Source organism: Opisthocomus hoazin, chromosome 18 (assembly GCF_030867145.1).
Source record: "Opisthocomus hoazin isolate bOpiHoa1 chromosome 18, bOpiHoa1.hap1, whole genome shotgun sequence".
Classification (NCBI taxonomy): domain Eukaryota; kingdom Metazoa; phylum Chordata; class Aves; order Opisthocomiformes; family Opisthocomidae; genus Opisthocomus; species Opisthocomus hoazin.
The window spans coordinates 2,168,466-2,189,286 of record NC_134431.1 but is presented as its reverse complement, the minus strand read 5'-3'; positions in this window follow the sequence as shown (position 1 = coordinate 2,189,286).

Genomic DNA, 20,821 nt, shown 5'->3' with positions numbered 1-20,821 from the left:
GAGCAGTGCCGTGGGCAGATGAGGCTGAGCAACAGCTTTCCAGGCTAGCCCCTTCTGCCTGCCAGCTATCTGCAGACGTTCGCATTTTCGGAGCAGGGCTGCCGGAGGCTCCTGGCACGGACCCATAAGCTACGTTTGAAGTTTGAGGTGGCAAGACAAGCAAGCAGCCCAAGGCTCTGTGCCTCTGTGTGAGCAGTGCCGTGGGAAGATGAGGCTGAGCAACAGCTTTCCAGGCTAGCCCCTTCTGCCTGCCAGCTATCTGCAGACGTTCGCATTTTCGGAGCAGGGTTGCAGGAGGCGCCCAGAACGGACAGCCCAAGCTACGTTTGAAGTTTGAGGTGGCAAGACAAGGAAGCAGCCCCAGGCTCTGTGCCTCTGTGCGAGCAGTGCCGTGGGCAGATGAGGCTGAGCAACAGCTTTCCAGGCTAGCCCCTTCTGCCTGCCAGCTATCTGCAGACGTTCGCATTTTCGGAGCAGGGCTGCCGGAGGCTCCTGGCACGGACCCATAAGCTACGTTTGAAGTTTGAGGTGGCAAGACAAGCAAGCAGCCCCTGTCTCTGTGCCTCTGTGTGAGCAGTGCCGTGGGAAGATGAGGCTGAGCAACAGCTTTCCAGGCTAGCACCTTCTGCCTGCCAGCTATCTGCAGACGTTCGCATTTTTGGAGCAGGGCTGCCGGAGTCTCCCGGCACGGACCCCATAAGCTACGTTTGAAGTTTGAGGTGGCAAGACAAGCAAGCAGCCTCAGGCTCTGTGCCTCTGTGCGAGCAGTGCCGTGGGCAGATGAGGCTGAGCAACAGCTTTCCAGGCTAGCCCCTTCTGCCTGCCAGCTATCTGCAGACGTTCGCATTTTCGGAGCAGGGCTACCGGAGACTCCCGGCACGGACCCCATAAGCTACGTTTGAAATTTGAAGTGGCAAGACAAGCACGCAGCCCCAGTCTCTGTGCCTCTGTGCGAGCAATGCCGTGGGCAGATGAGGCTGAGCAACAGCTTTCCAGGCTAGCCCCATCCGCCTGCCAGCTATCTGCAGACGTTCGCATTTTCGGAGCAGGGCTGCCGCAGGCTCCCGGCACGGACCCCATAAGCTACGTTTGAAGTTTGAGGTGGCAACACAAGCAAGCAGCCCCAGGCTCTGTGCCTCTGTGCGAGTAGTGCAGTGGGAAGATGAGGCTGAGAAACAGCTTTCCACGCTAGCCCCTTCTGCCTGCCAGCTATCTGCAGACGTTCGCATTTTCGGAGCAGGGCTGCCGCAGGCTCCTGGCACGGTCCCCATAAGCTACGTTTGAAGTTTGAGTTGGCAAGACAAGCAAGCAGCGCCAGGCTCTGTGCCTCTGTGTGAGCAGTGCCGTGGGCAGATGAGGCTGAGCAACAGCTTTCCAGGCTAGCCCCTTCTGCCTGCCAGCTATCTGCAGACGTTCGCATTTTCGGAGCAGGGCTGCCGGAGGCTCCTGGCACGGACACCATAAGCTACGTTTGAAGTTTGAGGTGGCAAGACAAGCAAGCAGCCGCAGTCTCTGTGCCTCTGTGCGAGCAGTGCCGTGGGCAGATGAGGCTGAGCAACAGCTTTCCAGGCTAGCCCCTTCTGCCTGCCAGCTATCTGCAGACGTTCGCATTTTCGGAGCAGGGCTGCCGGATGCTGCCGGCATGGGCCCCATAAAATACATTTGAAATTTGAAGTGGCAAGACAAGCAAGCAGCCCCTGTCTCTGTGCCTCTCTGCGAGCAGTGCCGTGGGCAGATGAGGCTGAGCAACAGCTTTCCAGGCTAGCCCCTTCTGCCTGCCAGCTATCTGCAGACGTTCGCATTTTCGGAGCAGGGCTGCCGGAGGCGCCCAGAACGGACAGCCCAAGCTACGTTTGAAGTTTGAGGTGGCAAGACAAGCAAGCAGCCCCTGTCTCTGTGCCTCTGTGTGAGCAGTGCCGTGGGAAGATGAGGCTGAGCAACAGCTTTCCAGGCTAGCACCTTCTGCCTGCCAGCTATCTGCAGACGTTCGCATTTTTGGAGCAGGGCTGCCGGAGTCTCCCGGCACGGACCCCATAAGCTACGTTTGAAGTTTGAGGTGGCAAGACAAGCAAGCAGCCCCAGTCTCTGTGCCTCTGTGCGAGCAGTGCCGTGGGCAGATGAGGCTGAGCAACAGCTTTCCAGGCTAGCCCCTTCTGCCTGCCAGCTATCTGCAGACGTTCGCATTTTCGGAGCAGGGCTACCGGAGACTCCCGGCACGGACCCCATAAGCTACGTTTGAAATTTGAAGTGGCAAGACAAGCACGCAGCCCCAGTCTCTGTGCCTCTGTGCGAGCAGTGCAGTGGGAAGATGAGGCTGAGCAACAGCTTTCCACGATAGCCCCTTCTGCCTGCCAGCTATCTGCAGACGTTCACATTTTTGGAGCAGGGCTGCCGGAGGCTCCTGGCACAGACCCCATAAGCTACGTTTGAAGTTTGAGGTGGCAAGACAAGCAAGCAGCCGCAGGCTCTGTGCCTCTGTGCGAGCAGTGCCGTGGGCAGATGAGGCTGAGCAACAGCTTTCCAGGCTAGCCCCTTCTGCCTGCCAGCTATCTGCAGACGTTCGCATTTTTGGAGCAGGGCTGCCGGAGGATCCCGGCACAGACCCCATATGTTACGTTTGAAGTTTGAGGTGTCAAGACAAGCACGCAGCCCCAGTCTCTGTGCCTCTGTGCGAGCAGTGCCGTGGGCAGATGAGGCTGAGCAAGAGATTTCCAGGCTAGCCCCTTCTGCCTGCCAGCTATCTGCAGACGTTCGCATTTTCGGAGCAGGGCTGCCGCAGTCTCCTGGCACGGACCCCATAAGCTACGTTTGAAGTTTGAGTTGGCAAGACAAGCAAGCAGCCCCAGGCTCTGTGCCTCTGTGTGAGCAGTGCCGTGGGCAGATGAGGCTGAGCAACAGCTTTCCAGGCTAGCCCCTTCTGCCTGCCAGCTATCTGCAGACGTTCGCATTTTCGGAGCAGGGCTGCCGGAGGCTCCTGGCACGGACCCCATAAGCTACGTTTGAAGTTTGAGGTGGTAAGACAAGCAAGCAGCCCCAGGCTCTGTGCCTCTGTGCGAGCAGTGCCGTGGGCAGATGAGGCTGAGCAACAGCTTTCCAGGCTAGCCCCTTCTGCCTGCCAGCTATCTGCAGACGTTCGCATTTTTGGAGCAGGGCTGCCGGAGGCTGCCGGCATGGGCCCCATAAAATACATTTGAAATTTGAAGTGGCAAGACAAGCAAGCAGCCCCTGTCTCTGTGCCTCTCTGCGAGCAGTGCCGTGGGCAGATGAGGCTGAGCAACAGCTTTCCAGGCTAGCCCCTTCTGCCTGCCAGCTATCTGCAGACGTTCGCATTTTTGGAGCAGGGCTGCCGGAGTCTCCCGGCACGGACCCCATAAGATACGTTTGAAGTTTGAGGTGGCAAGACAAGCAAGCAGCCCCAGTCTCTGTGCCTCTGTGCGAGCAGTGCCGTGGGCAGATGAGGCTGAGCAACAGCTTTCCAGGCTAGCCCCTTCTGCCTGCCACCTATCTGCAGACGTTCGCATTTTCGGAGCAGGGCTGCCGGAGGCTCCCGGCATGGACCCCATAAGCTGCGTTTGAAATTTGAAGTGGCAACACAAGCAAGCAGCCCCAGTCTCTGTGCCTCTGTGCGAGCAGTGCCGTGGGCAGATGAGGCTGAGCAACAGCTTTCCAGGCTAGCCCCTTCTGCCCGCCACCTATCTGCAGACGTTCGCATTTTCGGAGCATGGGTGTCGGAGGCTCCCGGCATGGACCCCATAAGCTGCTTTTGGAATTTTAAGTGGCAACACAAGCAAGCAGCACCAGTCTCTGTGCCTCTGTGCGAGCAGTGCCGTGGGCAGATGAGGCTGAGCAACAGCTTTCCAGGCTAGCCCCTTCTGTCCGCCAGCTATCTGCAGACGTTCGCATTTTTGGAGCAGGGCTGCCGCAGGCTCCCAGAACGGACCCGTAAGATACGTTTGAAGATTAAGGTGGCAAGACAAGCAAGCAGCCCCAGTCTCTGTGCCTCTGTGCGAGCAGTGCCGTGGGCAGATGAGGCTGAGCAACAGCTTTCCAGGCTAGCCCCTTCTGCCTGCCAGCTATCTGCAGACGTTCGCATTTTTGGAGCAGGGGTGTCGGAGGCTGCCGGCACGGACCCCATAAGATACGTTTGAATTTTGAGGTGGCAAGACAAGCAAGCAGCCCCAGGCTCTGTGCCTCTCTGCGAGCAGTGCCGTGGGCAGATGAGGCTGAGCAACAGCTTTCCAGGCTAGCCCCTTCTGCCTGCCAGCTATCTGCAGACGTTCGCATTTTCGGAGCAGGGCTGCCGGAGGCTCCTGGCACGGACCCCATAAGCTACGTTTGAAGTTTGAGGTGGCAAGACAAGGAAGCTGCCCCAGGCTCTGTGCCTCTGTGCGAGCAGTGCCGTGGGCAGATGAGGCTGAGCAACAGCTTTCCAGGCTAGCCCCTTCTGCCTGCCAGCTATCTGCAGACGTTCGCATTTTTGAAGCAGGGCTGCCGGAGGCTCCTGGCACGGACCCCATAAGCTACGTTTGAAGTTTGAGGTGGCAAGACAAGCAAGCAGCCCCAGGCTCTGTGCCTCTGTGTGAGCAGTGCCGTGGGCAGATGAGGCTGAGCAACAGCTTTCCAGGCTAGCCCCTTCTGCCTGCCAGCTATCTGCAGACGTTCGCATTTTTGGAGCAGGGCTGCCGGAGTCTCCCGGCACGGACCCCATAAGCTACGTTTGAAGTTGGAGGTGGCAAGACAAGCAAGCAGCCCCAGGCTCTGTGCCTCTGTGCGAGCAGTGCCGTGGGCAGATGAGGCTGAGCAACAGCTTTCCAGGCTAGCCCCTTCTGCCTGCCAGCTATCTGCAGACGTTCGCATTTTTGGAGCAAGGCTGCCGGAGGCTCCCGGCACGGACCCCATAAGCTTCGTTTGAAATTTGAAGTGGCAAGACAAGCAAGCAGCCCCAGGCTCTGTGCCTCTGTGCGAGCAGTGCCGTGGGCAGATGAGGCTGAGCAACAGCTTTCCAGGCTATTCCCTTCTGCCTGCCAGCTATCTGCAGACGTTCGCATTTTTGGAGCAGGGCTGCCGCAGGCTCCTGGCACGGACACCATAAGCTACGTTTGAAGTTTGAGGTGGCAAGACAAGCAAGCAGCCCCAGGCTCTGTGCCTCTGTGCGAGCAGTGCCGTGGGCAGATGAGGCTGAGCAACAGCTTTCCAGGCTAGCCCCTTCTGCCTGCCAGCTATCTGCAGACGTTCGCATTTTCGGAGCAGGGCTGCCGGAGGCTCCTGGCACGGACCCCATAAGCTACGTTTGAAGTTTGAGGTGGTAAGACAAGCAAGCAGCCCCAGGCTCTGTGCCTCTGTGCGAGCAGTGCCGTGGGCAGATGAGGCTGAGCAACAGCTTTCCAGGCTAGCCCCTTCTGCCTGCCAGCTATCTGCAGACGTTCGCATTTTTGGAGCAGGGCTGCCGGAGGCTGCCGGCATGGGCCCCATAAAATACATTTGAAATTTGAAGTGGCAAGACAAGCAAGCAGCCCCTGTCTCTGTGCCTCTCTGCGAGCAGTGCCGTGGGCAGATGAGGCTGAGCAACAGCTTTCCAGGCTAGCCCCTTCTGCCTGCCAGCTATCTGCAGACGTTCGCATTTTTGGAGCAGGGCTGCCGGAGTCTCCCGGCACGGACCCCATAAGATACGTTTGAAGTTTGAGGTGGCAAGACAAGCAAGCAGCCCCAGTCTCTGTGCCTCTGTGCGAGCAGTGCCGTGGGCAGATGAGGCTGAGCAACAGCTTTCCAGGCTAGCCCCTTCTGCCTGCCACCTATCTGCAGACGTTCGCATTTTCGGAGCAGGGCTGCCGGAGGCTCCCGGCATGGACCCCATAAGCTGCGTTTGAAATTTGAAGTGGCAACACAAGCAAGCAGCCCCAGTCTCTGTGCCTCTGTGCGAGCAGTGCCGTGGGCAGATGAGGCTGAGCAACAGCTTTCCAGGCTAGCCCCTTCTGCCCGCCACCTATCTGCAGACGTTCGCATTTTCGGAGCATGGGTGTCGGAGGCTCCCGGCATGGACCCCATAAGCTGCTTTTGGAATTTTAAGTGGCAACACAAGCAAGCAGCACCAGTCTCTGTGCCTCTGTGCGAGCAGTGCCGTGGGCAGATGAGGCTGAGCAACAGCTTTCCAGGCTAGCCCCTTCTGTCCGCCAGCTATCTGCAGACGTTCGCATTTTTGGAGCAGGGCTGCCGCAGGCTCCTAGAACGGACCCGTAAGATACGTTTGAAGATTAAGGTGGCAAGACAAGCAAGCAGCCCCAGTCTCTGTGCCTCTGTGCGAGCAGTGCCGTGGGCAGATGAGGCTGAGCAACAGCTTTCCAGGCTAGCCCCTTCTGCCTGCCAGCTATCTGCAGACGTTCGCATTTTTGGAGCAGGGGTGTCGGAGGCTGCCGGCACGGACCCCATAAGATACGTTTGAATTTTGAGGTGGCAAGACAAGCAAGCAGCCCCAGGCTCTGTGCCTCTCTGCGAGCAGTGCCGTGGGCAGATGAGGCTGAGCAACAGCTTTCCAGGCTAGCCCCTTCTGCCTGCCAGCTATCTGCAGACGTTCGCATTTTCGGAGCAGGGCTGCCGGAGGCTCCTGGCACGGACCCCATAAGCTACGTTTGAAGTTTGAGGTGGCAAGACAAGGAAGCTGCCCCAGGCTCTGTGCCTCTGTGCGAGCAGTGCCGTGGGCAGATGAGGCTGAGCAACAGCTTTCCAGGCTAGCCCCTTCTGCCTGCCAGCTATCTGCAGACGTTCGCATTTTTGAAGCAGGGCTGCCGGAGGCTCCTGGCACGGACCCCATAAGCTACGTTTGAAGTTTGAGGTGGCAAGACAAGCAAGCAGCCCCAGGCTCTGTGCCTCTGTGTGAGCAGTGCCGTGGGCAGATGAGGCTGAGCAACAGCTTTCCAGGCTAGCCCCTTCTGCCTGCCAGCTATCTGCAGACGTTCGCATTTTTGGAGCAGGGCTGCCGGAGTCTCCCGGCACGGACCCCATAAGCTACGTTTGAAGTTGGAGGTGGCAAGACAAGCAAGCAGCCCCAGGCTCTGTGCCTCTGTGCGAGCAGTGCCGTGGGCAGATGAGGCTGAGCAACAGCTTTCCAGGCTAGCCCCTTCTGCCTGCCAGCTATCTGCAGACGTTCGCATTTTTGGAGCAAGGCTGCCGGAGGCTCCCGGCACGGACCCCATAAGCTTCGTTTGAAATTTGAAGTGGCAAGACAAGCAAGCAGCCCCAGGCTCTGTGCCTCTGTGCGAGCAGTGCCGTGGGCAGATGAGGCTGAGCAACAGCTTTCCAGGCTATTCCCTTCTGCCTGCCAGCTATCTGCAGACGTTCGCATTTTTGGAGCAGGGCTGCCGCAGGCTCCTGGCACGGACACCATAAGCTACGTTTGAAGTTTGAGGTGGCAAGACAAGCAAGCAGCCCCAGGCTCTGTGCCTCTGTGCGAGCAGTGCCGTGGGCAGATGAGGCTGAGCAACAGCTTTCCAGGCTAGCCCCTTCTGCCTGCCAGCTATCTGCAGACGTTCGCATTTTCGGAGCAGGGCTGCCGGAGGCTCCTGGCACGGACCCCATAAGCTACGTTTGAAGTTTGAGGTGGTAAGACAAGCAAGCAGCCCCAGGCTCTGTGCCTCTGTGCGAGCAGTGCCGTGGGCAGATGAGGCTGAGCAACAGCTTTCCAGGCTAGCCCCTTCTGCCTGCCAGCTATCTGCAGACGTTCGCATTTTTGGAGCAGGGCTGCCGGAGGCTGCCGGCATGGGCCCCATAAAATACATTTGAAATTTGAAGTGGCAAGACAAGCAAGCAGCCCCTGTCTCTGTGCCTCTCTGCGAGCAGTGCCGTGGGCAGATGAGGCTGAGCAACAGCTTTCCAGGCTAGCCCCTTCTGCCTGCCAGCTATCTGCAGACGTTCGCATTTTTGGAGCAGGGCTGCCGGAGTCTCCCGGCACGGACCCCATAAGATACGTTTGAAGTTTGAGGTGGCAAGACAAGCAAGCAGCCCCAGTCTCTGTGCCTCTGTGCGAGCAGTGCCGTGGGCAGATGAGGCTGAGCAACAGCTTTCCAGGCTAGCCCCTTCTGCCTGCCACCTATCTGCAGACGTTCGCATTTTCGGAGCAGGGCTGCCGGAGGCTCCCGGCATGGACCCCATAAGCTGCGTTTGAAATTTGAAGTGGCAACACAAGCAAGCAGCCCCAGTCTCTGTGCCTCTGTGCGAGCAGTGCCGTGGGCAGATGAGGCTGAGCAACAGCTTTCCAGGCTAGCCCCTTCTGCCCGCCACCTATCTGCAGACGTTCGCATTTTCGGAGCATGGGTGTCGGAGGCTCCCGGCATGGACCCCATAAGCTGCTTTTGGAATTTGAAGTGGCAACACAAGCAAGCAGCACCAGTCTCTGTGCCTCTGTGCGAGCAGTGCCGTGGGCAGATGAGGCTGAGCAACAGCTTTCCAGGCTAGCCCCTTCTGTCCGCCAGCTATCTGCAGACGTTCGCATTTTTGGAGCAGGGCTGCCGCAGGCTCCCAGAACGGACCCGTAAGATACGTTTGAAGATTAAGGTGGCAAGACAAGCAAGCAGCCCCAGTCTCTGTGCCTCTGTGCGAGCAGTGCCGTGGGCAGATGAGGCTGAGCAACAGCTTTCCAGGCTAGCCCCTTCTGCCTGCCAGCTATCTGCAGACGTTCGCATTTTTGGAGCAGGGGTGTCGGAGGCTGCCGGCACGGACCCCATAAGATACGTTTGAATTTTGAGGTGGCAAGACAAGCAAGCAGCCCCAGGCTCTGTGCCTCTCTGCGAGCAGTGCCGTGGGCAGATGAGGCTGAGCAACAGCTTTCCAGGCTAGCCCCTTCTGCCTGCCAGCTATCTGCAGACGTTCGCATTTTCGGAGCAGGGCTGCCGGAGGCTCCTGGCACGGACCCCATAAGCTACGTTTGAAGTTTGAGGTGGCAAGACAAGGAAGCTGCCCCAGGCTCTGTGCCTCTGTGCGAGCAGTGCCGTGGGCAGATGAGGCTGAGCAACAGCTTTCCAGGCTAGCCCCTTCTGCCTGCCAGCTATCTGCAGACGTTCGCATTTTTGGAGCAGGGCTGCCGGAGGCTCCTGGCACGGACCCCATAAGCTACGTTTGAAGTTTGAGGTGGCAAGACAAGCAAGCAGCCCCAGGCTCTGTGCCTCTGTGTGAGCAGTGCCGTGGGCAGATGAGGCTGAGCAACAGCTTTCCAGGCTAGCCCCTTCTGCCCGCCAGCTATCTGCAGACGTTCGCATTTTTGGAGCAGGGCTGCCGGAGTCTCCCGGCACGGACCCCATAAGCTACGTTTGAAGTTGGAGGTGGCAAGACAAGCAAGCAGCCCCAGGCTCTGTGCCTCTGTGCGAGCAGTGCCGTGGGCAGATGAGGCTGAGCAACAGCTTTCCAGGCTAGCCCCTTCTGCCTGCCAGCTATCTGCAGACGTTCGCATTTTTGGAGCAAGGCTGCCGGAGGCTCCCGGCACGGACCCCATAAGCTTCGTTTGAAATTTGAAGTGGCAAGACAAGCAAGCAGCCCCAGGCTCTGTGCCTCTGTGCGAGCAGTGCCGTGGGCAGATGAGGCTGAGCAACAGCTTTCCAGGCTATTCCCTTCTGCCTGCCAGCTATCTGCAGACGTTCGCATTTTTGGAGCAGGGCTGCCGGAGGCTCCTGGCACGGACACCATAAGCTACGTTTGAAGTTTGAGGTGGCAAGACAAGCAAGCAGCCGCAGGCTCTGTGCCTCTGTGCGAGCAGTGCCGTGGGCAGATGAGGCTGAGCAACAGCTTTCCAGGCTAGCCCCTTCTGCCTGCCAGCTATCTGCAGACGTTCGCATTTTCGGAGCAGGGCTGCAGGAGGCGCCCAGAACGGACAGCCCAAGCTACGTTTGAAGTTTGAGGTGGCAAGACAAGCAAGCAGCGCCAGTCTCTGTGCCTCTGTGCGAGCAGTGCCGTGGGCAGATGAGGCTGAGCAACAGCTTTCCAGGCTAGCCCCTTCTGCCCGCCAGCTATCTGCAGACGTTCGCATTTTCGGAGCAGGGGTGTCGGAGGCTCCCGGCATGGACCCCATAAGCTGCTTTTGGAATTTGAAGTGGCAACACAAGCAAGCAGCCCCAGTCTCTGTGCCTCTGTGCGAGCAGTGCCGTGGGCAGATGAGGCTGAGCAACAGCTTTCCAGGCTAGCCCCTTCTGTCCGCCAGCTATCTGCAGACGTTCGCATTTTTGGAGCAGGGCTGCCGCAGGCTCCCGGCACGGACCCGTAAGATACGTTTGAAGATTAAGGTGGCAAGACAAGCAAGCAGCCCCAGTCTCTGTGCCTCTGTGCGAGCAGTGCCGTGGGCAGATGAGGCTGAGCAACAGCTTTCCAGGCTAGCCCCTTCTGCCTGCCAGCTATCTGCAGACGTTCGCATTTTCGGAGCAGGGCTGACGGAGGCTCTTGCCACGGAAAAAATAAGCTACGTTTGAAGTTTAAGGTGGCAAGACAAGCAAGCAGCGCCAGTCTCTGTGCCTCTGCGAGCAGTGCCGTGGGCAGATGAGACTGAGCAACAGCTTTCCAGGCTAGCCCCTTCTGCCTGCCAGCTATCTGCAGACGTTCGCATTTTCGGAGCAGGGCTGCCGGAGGCTCCTGGCACGGACCCCATAAGCTACGTTTGAAGTTTGAGGTGGCAAGACAAGCAATCAGCCCCAGGCTCTGTGCCTCTGTGTGAGCAGTGCCGTGGGCAGATGAGGCTGAGCAACAGCTTTCCAGGCTAGACCCTTCTGCCTGCCACCTATCCGCAGACGTTCGCATTTTCGGAGCAGGGCTGCCGGAGGCGCCCAGAACGGACAGCCCAAGCTACGTTTGAAGTTTGAGGTGGCAAGACAAGCAAGCAGCGCCAGTCTCTGTGCCTCTGTGCGAGCAGTGCCGTGGGCAGATGAGGCTGAGCAACAGCTTTCCAGGCTAGCCCCTTCTGCCTGCCAGCTATCTGCAGACGTTCGCATTTTCGGAGCAGGGCTGCCGGAGGCTGCCGGCACGGACCCCATAAGCTACGTTTGAAGTTTGAGGTGGCAAGACAAGCAAGCAGCCCAAGGCTCTGTGCCTCTGTGTGAGCAGTGCCGTGGGAAGATGAGGCTGAGCAACAGCTTTCCAGGCTAGCCCCTTCTGCCTGCCAGCTATCTGCAGACGTTCGCATTTTTGGAGCAGGGCTGCCGGAGTCTCCCGGCACGGACCCCATAAGCTACGTTTGAAGTTTGAGGTGGCAAGACAAGCAAGCAGCCCCAGGCTCTGTGCCTCTGTGCGAGCAGTGCCGTGGGCAGATGAGGCTGAGCAACAGCTTTCCAGGCTAGCCCCTTCTGCCTGCCAGCTATCTGCAGACGTTCGCATTTTCGGAGCAGGGCTGCCGGAGTCTCCCGGCATGGACCCCATAAGCTACGTTTGAAATTTGAAGTGGCAAGACAAGCAAGCAGCCCCAGTCTCTGTGCCTCTGTGCGAGCAGTGCCGTGGGCAGATGAGGCTGAGCAACAGCTTTCCAGGCTAGCCCCTTCTGCCCGCCAGCTATCTGCAGACGTTCGCATTTTTGGAGCACTGCTGCCGGAGGCGCCAGGCACGGACCCGTAAGATATGTTTGAAGATTAAGGTGACAAGACAAGCAAGCACCCTCAGGCTCTGTGCCTCTGTGCGAGCAGTGCCGTGGGCAGATGAGGCTGAGCAACAGCTTTCCAGGCTAGCCCCTTCTGCCTGCCAGCTATCTGCAGACGTTCGCATTTTTGGAGCAGGGCTGCCGGAGGCTCCTGGCACGGACCCCATAAGCTACGTTTGAAGTTTGAGGTGGCAAGACAAGCAAGCAGCCCCAGGCTCTGTGCCTCTGTGCGAGCAGTGCCGTGGGCAGATGAGGCTGAGCAACAGCTTTCCAGGCTAGCCCCTTCTGCCTGCCAGCTATCTGCAGACGTTCGCATTTTCGGAGCAGGGCTGCCAGAGGCTGCCGGCACGGACCCCATAAGCTACGTTTGAAGATTGTGGTGGCAAGACAAGCAAGCAGCGCCAGGCTCTGTGCCTCTGTGCGGGCAGTGCCGTGGGCAGATGAGGCTGAGCAACAGCTTTCCAGGTTAGCCCCTTCTGCCTGCCAGCTATCTGCAGACGTTCGCATTTTCGGAGCAGGGCTGCCGGAGGTTCCCGGCATGGACCCCATAAACTACATTTGAAATTTGAAGTGGCAAGACAAGCAAGCATCGCCAGTCTCTGTGCCTCTGTGCGAGCAGTGCCGTGGGCAGATGAGGCTGAGCAACAGCTTTCCAGGCTAGCCCCTTCTGCCTGCCAGCTATCTGCAGACGTTAGCATTTTTTGAGCAGGGCTGCCGGAGGCTCCTGGCACGGACCCCATAAGCTACGTTTGAAGTTTGAGGTGGCAAGACAAGGAAGCTGCCCCAGGCTCTGTGCCTCTGTGCGAGCAGTGCCGTGGGCAGATGAGGCTGAGCAACAGCTTTCCAGGCTAGCCCCTTCTGCCTGCCAGCTATCTGCAGACGTTCGCATTTTTGGAGCAGGGCTGCCGGAGGCTCCTGGCACGGACCCCATAAGCTACGTTTGAAGTTTGAGGTGGCAAGACAAGCAAGCAGCCCCAGGCTCTGTGCCTCTGTGTGAGCAGTGCCGTGGGAAGATGAGGCTGAGCAACAGCTTTCCAGGCTAGCCCCTTCTGCCTGCCAGCTATCTGCAGACGTTCGCATTTTTGGAGCAGGGCTGCCGGAGTCTCCGGGCACGGACCCCATAAGCTACGTTTGAAGTTTGAGGTGGCAAGACAAGCAAGCAGCGCCAGTCTCTGTGCCTCTGTGCGAGCAGTGCCGTGGGCAGATGAGGCTGAGCAACAGCTTTCCAGGCTAGCCCCTTCTGCCTGCCAGCTATCTGCAGATGTTCGCATTTTTGGAGCAAGGCTGCCGGAGGCTCCCGGCACGGACCCCATAAGTTACGTTTGAAGTTTCAGCTGGCAAGACAAGCAAGCAGCCCCAGTCTCTGTGCCTCTGTGCGAGCAGTGCCGTGGGCAGATGAGGCTGAGCAACAGCTTTCCAGGCTAGTCCCTTCTACCTGCCAGCTATCTGCAGACGTTCGCATTTTCGGAGCAGGGCTGCCGGAGGCTCCTGGCACGGACACCATAAGCTACGTTTGAAGTTTGATGTGGCAAGACAAGCAAGCAGCCCCAGGCTTTGTGCCTCTGTGCGAGCAGTGCCGTGGGCAGATGAGGCAGAGCAACAGCTTTCCAGGCTAGCCCCTTCTGCCTGCCAGCTATCTGCAGACGTTCGCATTTTCGGAGCAGGGCTGCCGGAGGCTGCCGGCATGGGCCCCATAAAATACATTTGAAATTTGAAGTGGCAAGAAAAGCAAGAAGCCCCAGTCTCTGTGCCTCTGTGCGAGCAGTGCCGTGGGCAGATGAGGCTGAGCAACAGCTTTCCAGGCTAGCCCCTTCTGCCTGCCAGCTATCTGCAGACGTTCGCATTTTCGGAGCAGGGCTGCCGGAGGCGCCCAGAACGGACAGCCCAAGCTACGTTTGAAGTTTGAGGTGGCAAGACAAGCAAGCAGCGCCAGGCTCTGTGCCTCTGTGCGAGCAGTGCCGTGGGCAGATGAGGCTGAGCAACAGCTTTCCAGGCTAGCCCCTTCTGCCTGCCAGCTATCTGCAGACGTTCGCATTTTCGGAGCAGGGCTGCCGGAGGCTCCTGGCACGGACCCATAAGCTACGTTTGAAGTTTGAGGTGGCAAGACAAGCAAGCAGCCCAAGGCTCTGTGCCTCTGTGTGAGCAGTGCCGTGGGAAGATGAGGCTGAGCAACAGCTTTCCAGGCTAGCCCCTTCTGCCTGCCAGCTATCTGCAGACGTTCGCATTTTTGGAGCAGGGCTGCCGGAGTCTCCCGGCAGGGACCCCATAAGCTACGTTTGAAGTTTGAGGTGGCAAGACAAGCAAGCAGCCCCAGGCTCTGTGCCTCTGTGCGAGCAGTGCCGTGGGCAGATGAGGCTGAGCAACAGCTTTCCAGGCTAGCCCCTTCTGCCTGCCAGCTATCTGCACACGTTCTCATTTTCGGAGCAGGGCTGCCGTAGGTTCCCGGCATGGACCCCATAAGATACGTTTGAAATTTGAAGTGGCAAGACAAGCAAGCAGCCCCAGTCTCTGTGCCTCTGTGCGAGCAGTGCCGTGGGCAGATGAGGCTGAGCAACAGATTTCCACGCTAGCCCCTTCTGCCCGCCAGCTATCTGCAGACGTTCGCATTTTTGGAGCAGGGCTGCCGGAGGCGCCAGGCACGGACCCGTAAGATACGTTTCAAGATTAAGGTGGCAAGACAAGCAAGCAGCGCCAGGCTCTGTGCCTCTGTGCGAGCAGTGCCGTGGGCAGATGAGGCTGAGCAACAGCTTTCCAGGCTAGCCCCTTCTGCCTGCCAGCTATCTGCAGACGTTCGCATTTTTGGAGCAGGGCTGCCGGAGGCTCCTGGCACGGACCCATAAGCTACGTTTGAAGTTTGAGGTGGCAAGACAAGCAAGCAGCCCCTGTCTCTGTGCCTCTGTGTGAGCAGTGCCGTGGGAAGATGAGGCTGAGCAACAGCTTTCCAGGCTAGCACCTTCTGCCTGCCAGCTATCTGCAGACGTTCGCATTTTTGGAGCAGGGCTGCCGGAGTCTCCCGGCACGGACCCCATAAGCTACGTTTGAAGTTTGAGGTGGCAAGACAAGCAAGCAGCCCCAGGCTCTGTGCCTCTGTGCGAGCAGTGCCGTGGGCAGATGAGGCTGAGCAACAGCTTTCCAGGCTAGCCCCTTCTGCCTGCCAGCTATCTGCAGACGTTCGCATTTTCGGAGCAGGGCTGCCGTAGGTTCCCGGCATGGACCCCATAAGCTACGTTTGAAATTTGAAGTGGCAAGACAAGCAAGCAGCCCCAGTCTCTGTGCCTCTGTGCGAGCAGTGCCGTGGGCAGATGAGGCTGAGCAACAGCTTTCCAGGCTAGCACCTTCTGCCTGCCAGCTATCTGCAGACGTTCGCATTTTTGGAGCAGGGCTGCCGGAGGCGCCAGGCACGGACCCGTAAGATACGTTTGAAGATTAAGGTGGCAAGACAAGCAAGCAGCCCCAGGCTCTGTGCCTCTGTGCGAGCAGTGCCGTGGGCAGATGAGGCTGAGCAACAGCTTTCCAGGCTAGCCCCTTCTGCCTGCCAGCTATCTGCAGACGTTCGCATTTTCGGAGCAGGGCTGCCGTAGGTTCCCGGCATGGACCCCATAAGCTACGTTTGAAATTTGAAGTGGCAAGACAAGCAAGCAGCCCCAGGCTCTGTGCCTCTATGCGAGCAGTGCCGTGGGCAGATGAGGTTGAGCAACAGGTTTCCAGGCTAGCCCCTTCTGCCCGCCAGCTATCTGCAGACGTTCGCATTTTTGGAGCAGGGCTGCCGGAGGCGCCAGGCACGGACCCGTAAGATACGTTTGAAGATTAAGGTGGCAAGACAAGCAAGCAGCCCCAGGCTCTGTGCCTCTGTGCGAGCAGTGCCGTGGGCAGATGAGGCTGAGCAACAGCTTTCCAGGCTAGCCCCTTCTGCCTGCCAGCTATCTGCAGACGTTCGCATTTTTGGAGCAGGGCTGCCGGAGGCTCCTGGCACGGACCCCATAAGCTACGTTTGAAGTTTGAGGTGGCAAGACAAGCAAGCAGCCCCAGGCTCTGTGCCTCTGTGCGAGCAGTGCCGTGGGCAGATGAGGCTGAGCAACAGCTTTCCAGGCTAGCCCCTTCTGCCTGCCAGCTATCTGCAGACGTTCGCATTTTCGGAGCAGGGCTGCCGGAGTCTCCCGGCACGGACCCCATAAGATACGTTTGAAGTTTGAGGTGGCAAGACAAGCAAGCAGCGCCAGTCTCTGTGCCTCTGTGCGGGCAGTGCCGTGGGCAGATGAGGCTGAGCAACAGCTTTCCAGGTTAGCCCCTTCTGCCTGCCAGCTATCTGCAGACGTGTGCATTTTCGGAGCAGGGCTGCCGGAGGTTCCCGGCATGGACCCCATAAACTACATTTGAAATTTGAAGTGGCAAGACAAGCAAGCAGCCCCAGTCTCTGTGCCTCTGTGCGAGCAGTGCCGTGGGCAGATGAGGCTGAGCAACAGCTTTCCAGGCTAGCCCCTTCTGCCTGCCAGCTATCTGCAGACGTTCGCATTTTCGGAGCAGGGCTGCCGGAGTCTCCCGGCACGGACCCCATAAGCTACGTTTGAAGTTTGATGTGGCAAGACAAGCAAGCAGCCCCAGGCTTTGTGCCTCTGTGCGAGCAGTGCCGTGGGCAGATGAGGCAGAGCAACAGCTTTCCAGGCTAGCCCCTTCTGCATGCCAGCTATCTGCAGACGTTCGCATTTTCGGAGCAGGGCTGCCGGAGGCTGCCGGCATGGGCCCCATAAAATACATTTGAAATTTGAAGTGGCAAGACAAGCAAGAAGCCCCAGTCTCTGTGCCTCTGTGCGAGCAGTGCCGTGGGCAGATGAGGCTGAGCAACAGCTTTCCAGGCTAGCCCCTTCTGCCTGCCACCTATCTGCAGACGTTCGCATTTTCGGAGCAGGGCTGCCGGAGGCGCCCAGAACGGACAGCCCAAGCTACGTTTGAAGTTTGAGGTGGCAAGACAAGCAAGCAGCGCCAGGCTCTGTGCCTCTGTGCGAGCAGTGCCGTGGGCAGATGAGGCTGAGCAACAGCTTTCCAGTCTAGCCCCTTCTGTCTGCCAGCTATCTGCAGACGTTCGCATTTTCGGAGCAGGGCTGCCGTAGGTTCCCGGCATGGACCCCATAAGCTACGTTTGAAATTTGAAGTGACAAGACAAGCAAGCAGCGCCAGGCTCTGTGCCTCTGTGCGGGCAGTGCCGTGGGCAGATGAGGCTGAGCAACAGCTTTCCAGGTTAGCCCCTTCTGCCTGCCAGCTATCTGCAGACGTTCGCATTTTCGGAGCAGGGCTGCTGGATGTTCCCGGCATGGACCCCATAAACTACATTTGAAATTTGAAGTGGCAAGACAAGCAAGCAGCCCCTGTCTCTGTGCCTCTGTGCGAGCAGTGCCGTGGGCAGATGAGGCTGAGCAACAGCTTTCCAGGCTAGCCCCTTCTGCCTGCCAGCTATCTGCAGACGTTCGCATTTTCGGAGCAGGGCTGCCGGAGGCGCCAGGCACGGACCCGTAAGATACGTTTGAAGATTAAGGTGGCAAGACAAGCAAGCAGCCCCAGGCTCTGTGCCTCTGTGCGAGCAGTGCCGTGGGCATATGAGGCTGAGCAACAGCTTTCCAGGCTAGCCCCTTCTGCCTGCCAGCTATCTGCAGACGTTCGCATTTTCGGAGCAGGGCTGCCGTAGGTTCCCGGCATGGACCCCATAAGCTACGTTTGAAATTTGAAGTGGCAAGACAAGCAAGCAGCCCCAGGCTCTGTGCCTCTATGCGAGCAGTGCCGTGGGCAGATGAGGTTGAGCAACAGCTTTCCAGGCTAGCCCCTTCTGCCTGCCAGCTATCTGCAGACGTTCGCATTTTCGGAGCAGGGCTGCCGGAGTCTCCCGGCATGGACCCCATAAGCTACGTTTGAAATTTGAAGTGGCAAGACAAGCAAGCAGCCCCAGTCTCTGTGCCTCTGTGCGAGCAGTGCCGTGGGCAGATGAGGCTGAGCAACAGCTTTCCAGGCTAGCCCCTTCTGCCCGCCAGCTATCTGCAGACGTTCGCATTTTTGGAGCACTGCTGCCGGAGGCGCCAGGCACGGACCCGTAAGATATGTTTGAAGATTAAGGTGACAAGACAAGCAAGCACCCTCAGGCTCTGTGCCTCTGTGCGAGCAGTGCCGTGGGCAGATGAGGCTGAGCAACAGCTTTCCAGGCTAGCCCCTTCTGCCTGCCAGCTATCTGCAGACGTTCGCATTTTTGGAGCAGGGCTGCCGGAGGCTCCTGGCACGGACCCCATAAGCTACGTTTGAAGTTTGAGGTGGCAAGACAAGCAAGCAGCCCCAGGCTCTGTGCCTCTGTGCGAGCAGTGCCGTGGGCAGATGAGGCTGAGCAACAGCTTTCCAGGCTAGCCCCTTCTGCCTGCCAGCTATCTGCAGACGTTCGCATTTTCGGAGCAGGGCTGCCAGAGGCTGCCGGCACGGACCCCATAAGCTACGTTTGAAGATTGTGGTGGCAAGACAAGCAAGCAGCGCCAGGCTCTGTGCCTCTGTGCGGGCAGTGCCGTGGGCAGATGAGGCTGAGCAACAGCTTTCCAGGTTAGCCCCTTCTGCCTGCCAGCTATCTGCAGACGTTCGCATTTTCGGAGCAGGGCTGCCGGAGGTTCCCGGCATGGACCCCATAAACTACATTTGAAATTTGAAGTGGCAAGACAAGCAAGCATCGCCAGTCTCTGTGCCTCTGTGCGAGCAGTGCCGTGGGCAGATGAGGCTGAGCAACAGCTTTCCAGGCTAGCCCCTTCTGCCTGCCAGCTATCTGCAGACGTTAGCATTTTTTGAGCAGGGCTGCCGGAGGCTCCTGGCACGGACCCCATAAGCTACGTTTGAAGTTTGAGGTGGCAAGACAAGGAAGCTGCCCCAGGCTCTGTGCCTCTGTGCGAGCAGTGCCGTGGGCAGATGAGGCTGAGCAACAGCTTTCCAGGCTAGCCCCTTCTGCCTGCCAGCTATCTGCAGACGTTCGCATTTTTGGAGCAGGGCTGCCGGAGGCTCCTGGCACGGACCCCATAAGCTACGTTTGAAGTTTGAGGTGGCAAGACAAGCAAGCAGCCCCAGGCTCTGTGCCTCTGTGTGAGCAGTGCCGTGGGAAGATGAGGCTGAGCAACAGCTTTCCAGGCTAGCCCCTTCTGCCTGCCAGCTATCTGCAGACGTTCGCATTTTTGGAGCAGGGCTGCCGGAGTCTCCGGGCACGGACCCCATAAGCTACGTTTGAAGTTTGAGGTGGCAAGACAAGCAAGCAGCGCCAGTCTCTGTGCCTCTGTGCGAGCAGTGCCGTGGGCAGATGAGGCTGAGCAACAGCTTTCCAGGCTAGCCCCTTCTGCCTGCCAGCTATCTGCAGATGTTCGCATTTTTGGAGCAAGGCTGCCGGAGGCTCCCGGCACGGACCCCATAAGTTACGTTTGAAGTTTCAGCTGGCAAGACAAGCAAGCAGCCCCAGTCTCTGTGCCTCTGTGCGAGCAGTGCCGTGGGCAGATGAGGCTGAGCAACAGCTTTCCAGGCTAGTCCCTTCTACCTGCCAGCTATCTGCAGACGTTCGCATTTTCGGAGCAGGGCTGCCGGAGGCTCCTGGCACGGACACCATAAGCTACGTTTGAAGTTTGATGTGGCAAGACAAGCAAGCAGCCCCAGGCTTTGTGCCTCTGTGCGAGCAGTGCCGTGGGCAGATGAGGCAGAGCAACAGCTTTCCAGGCTAGCCCCTTCTGCCTGCCAGCTATCTGCAGACGTTCGCATTTTCGGAGCAGGGCTGCCGGAGGCTGCCGGCATGGGCCCCATAAAATACATTTGAAATTTGAAGTGGCAAGAAAAGCAAGAAGCCCCAGTCTCTGTGCCTCTGTGCGAGCAGTGCCGTGGGCAGATGAGGCTGAGCAACAGCTTTCCAGGCTAGCCCCTTCTGCCTGCCAGCTATCTGCAGACGTTCGCATTTTCGGAGCAGGGCTGCCGGAGGCGCCCAGAACGGACAGCCCAAGCTACGTTTGAAGTTTGAGGTGGCAAGACAAGCAAGCAGCGCCAGGCTCTGTGCCTCTGTGCGAGCAGTGCCGTGGGCAGATGAGGCTGAGCAACAGCTTTCCAGGCTAGCCCCTTCTGCCTGCCAGCTATCTGCAGACGTTCGCATTTTCGGAGCAGGGCTGCCGGAGGCTCCTGGCACGGACCCATAAGCTACGTTTGAAGTTTGAGGTGGCAAGACAAGCAAGCAGCCCAAGGCTCTGTGCCTCTGTGTGAGCAGTGCCGTGGGAAGATGAGGCTGAGCAACAGCTTTCCAGGCTAGCCCCTTCTGCCTGCCAGCTATCTGCAGACGTTCGCATTTTTGGAGCAGGGCTGCCGGAGTCTCCCGGCAGGGACCCCATAAGCTACGTTTGAAGTTTGAGGTGGCAAGACAAGCAAGCAGCCCCAGGCTCTGTGCCTCTGTGCGAGCAGTGCCGTGGGCAGATGAGGCTGAGCAACAGCTTTCCAGGCTAGCCCCTTCTGCCTGCCAGCTATCTGCACACGTTCTCATTTTCGGAGCAGGGCTGCCGTAGGTTCCCGGCATGGACCCCATAAGATACGTTTGAAATTTGAAGTGGCAAGACAAGCAAGCAGCCCCAGTCTCTGTGCCTCTGTGCGAGCAGTGCCGTGGGCAGATGAGGCTGAGCAACAGATTTCCACGCTAGCCCCTTCTGCCCGCCAGCTATCTGCAGACGTTCGCATTTTTGGAGCAGGGCTGCCGGAGGCGCCAGGCACGGACCCGTAAGATACGTTTCAAGATTAAGGTGGCAAGACAAGCAAGCAGCGCCAGGCTCTGTGCCTCTGTGCGAGCAGTGCCGTGGGCAGATGAGGCTGAGCAACAGCTTTCCAGGCTAGCCCCTTCTGCCTGCCAGCTATCTGCAGACGTTCGCATTTTTGGAGCAGGGCTGCCGGAGGCTCCTGGCACGGACCCATAAGCTACGTTTGAAGTTTGAGGTGGCAAGACAAGCAAGCAGCCCCTGTCTCTGTGCCTCTGTGTGAGCAGTGCCGTGGGAAGATGAGGCTGAGCAACAGCTTTCCAGGCTAGCACCTTCTGCCTGCCAGCTATCTGCAGACGTTCGCATTTTTGGAGCAGGGCTGCCGGAGTCTCCCGGCACGGACCCCATAAGCTACGTTTGAAGTTTGAGGTGGCAAGACAAGCAAGCAGCCCCAGGCTCTGTGCCTCTGTGCGAGCAGTGCCGTGGGCAGATG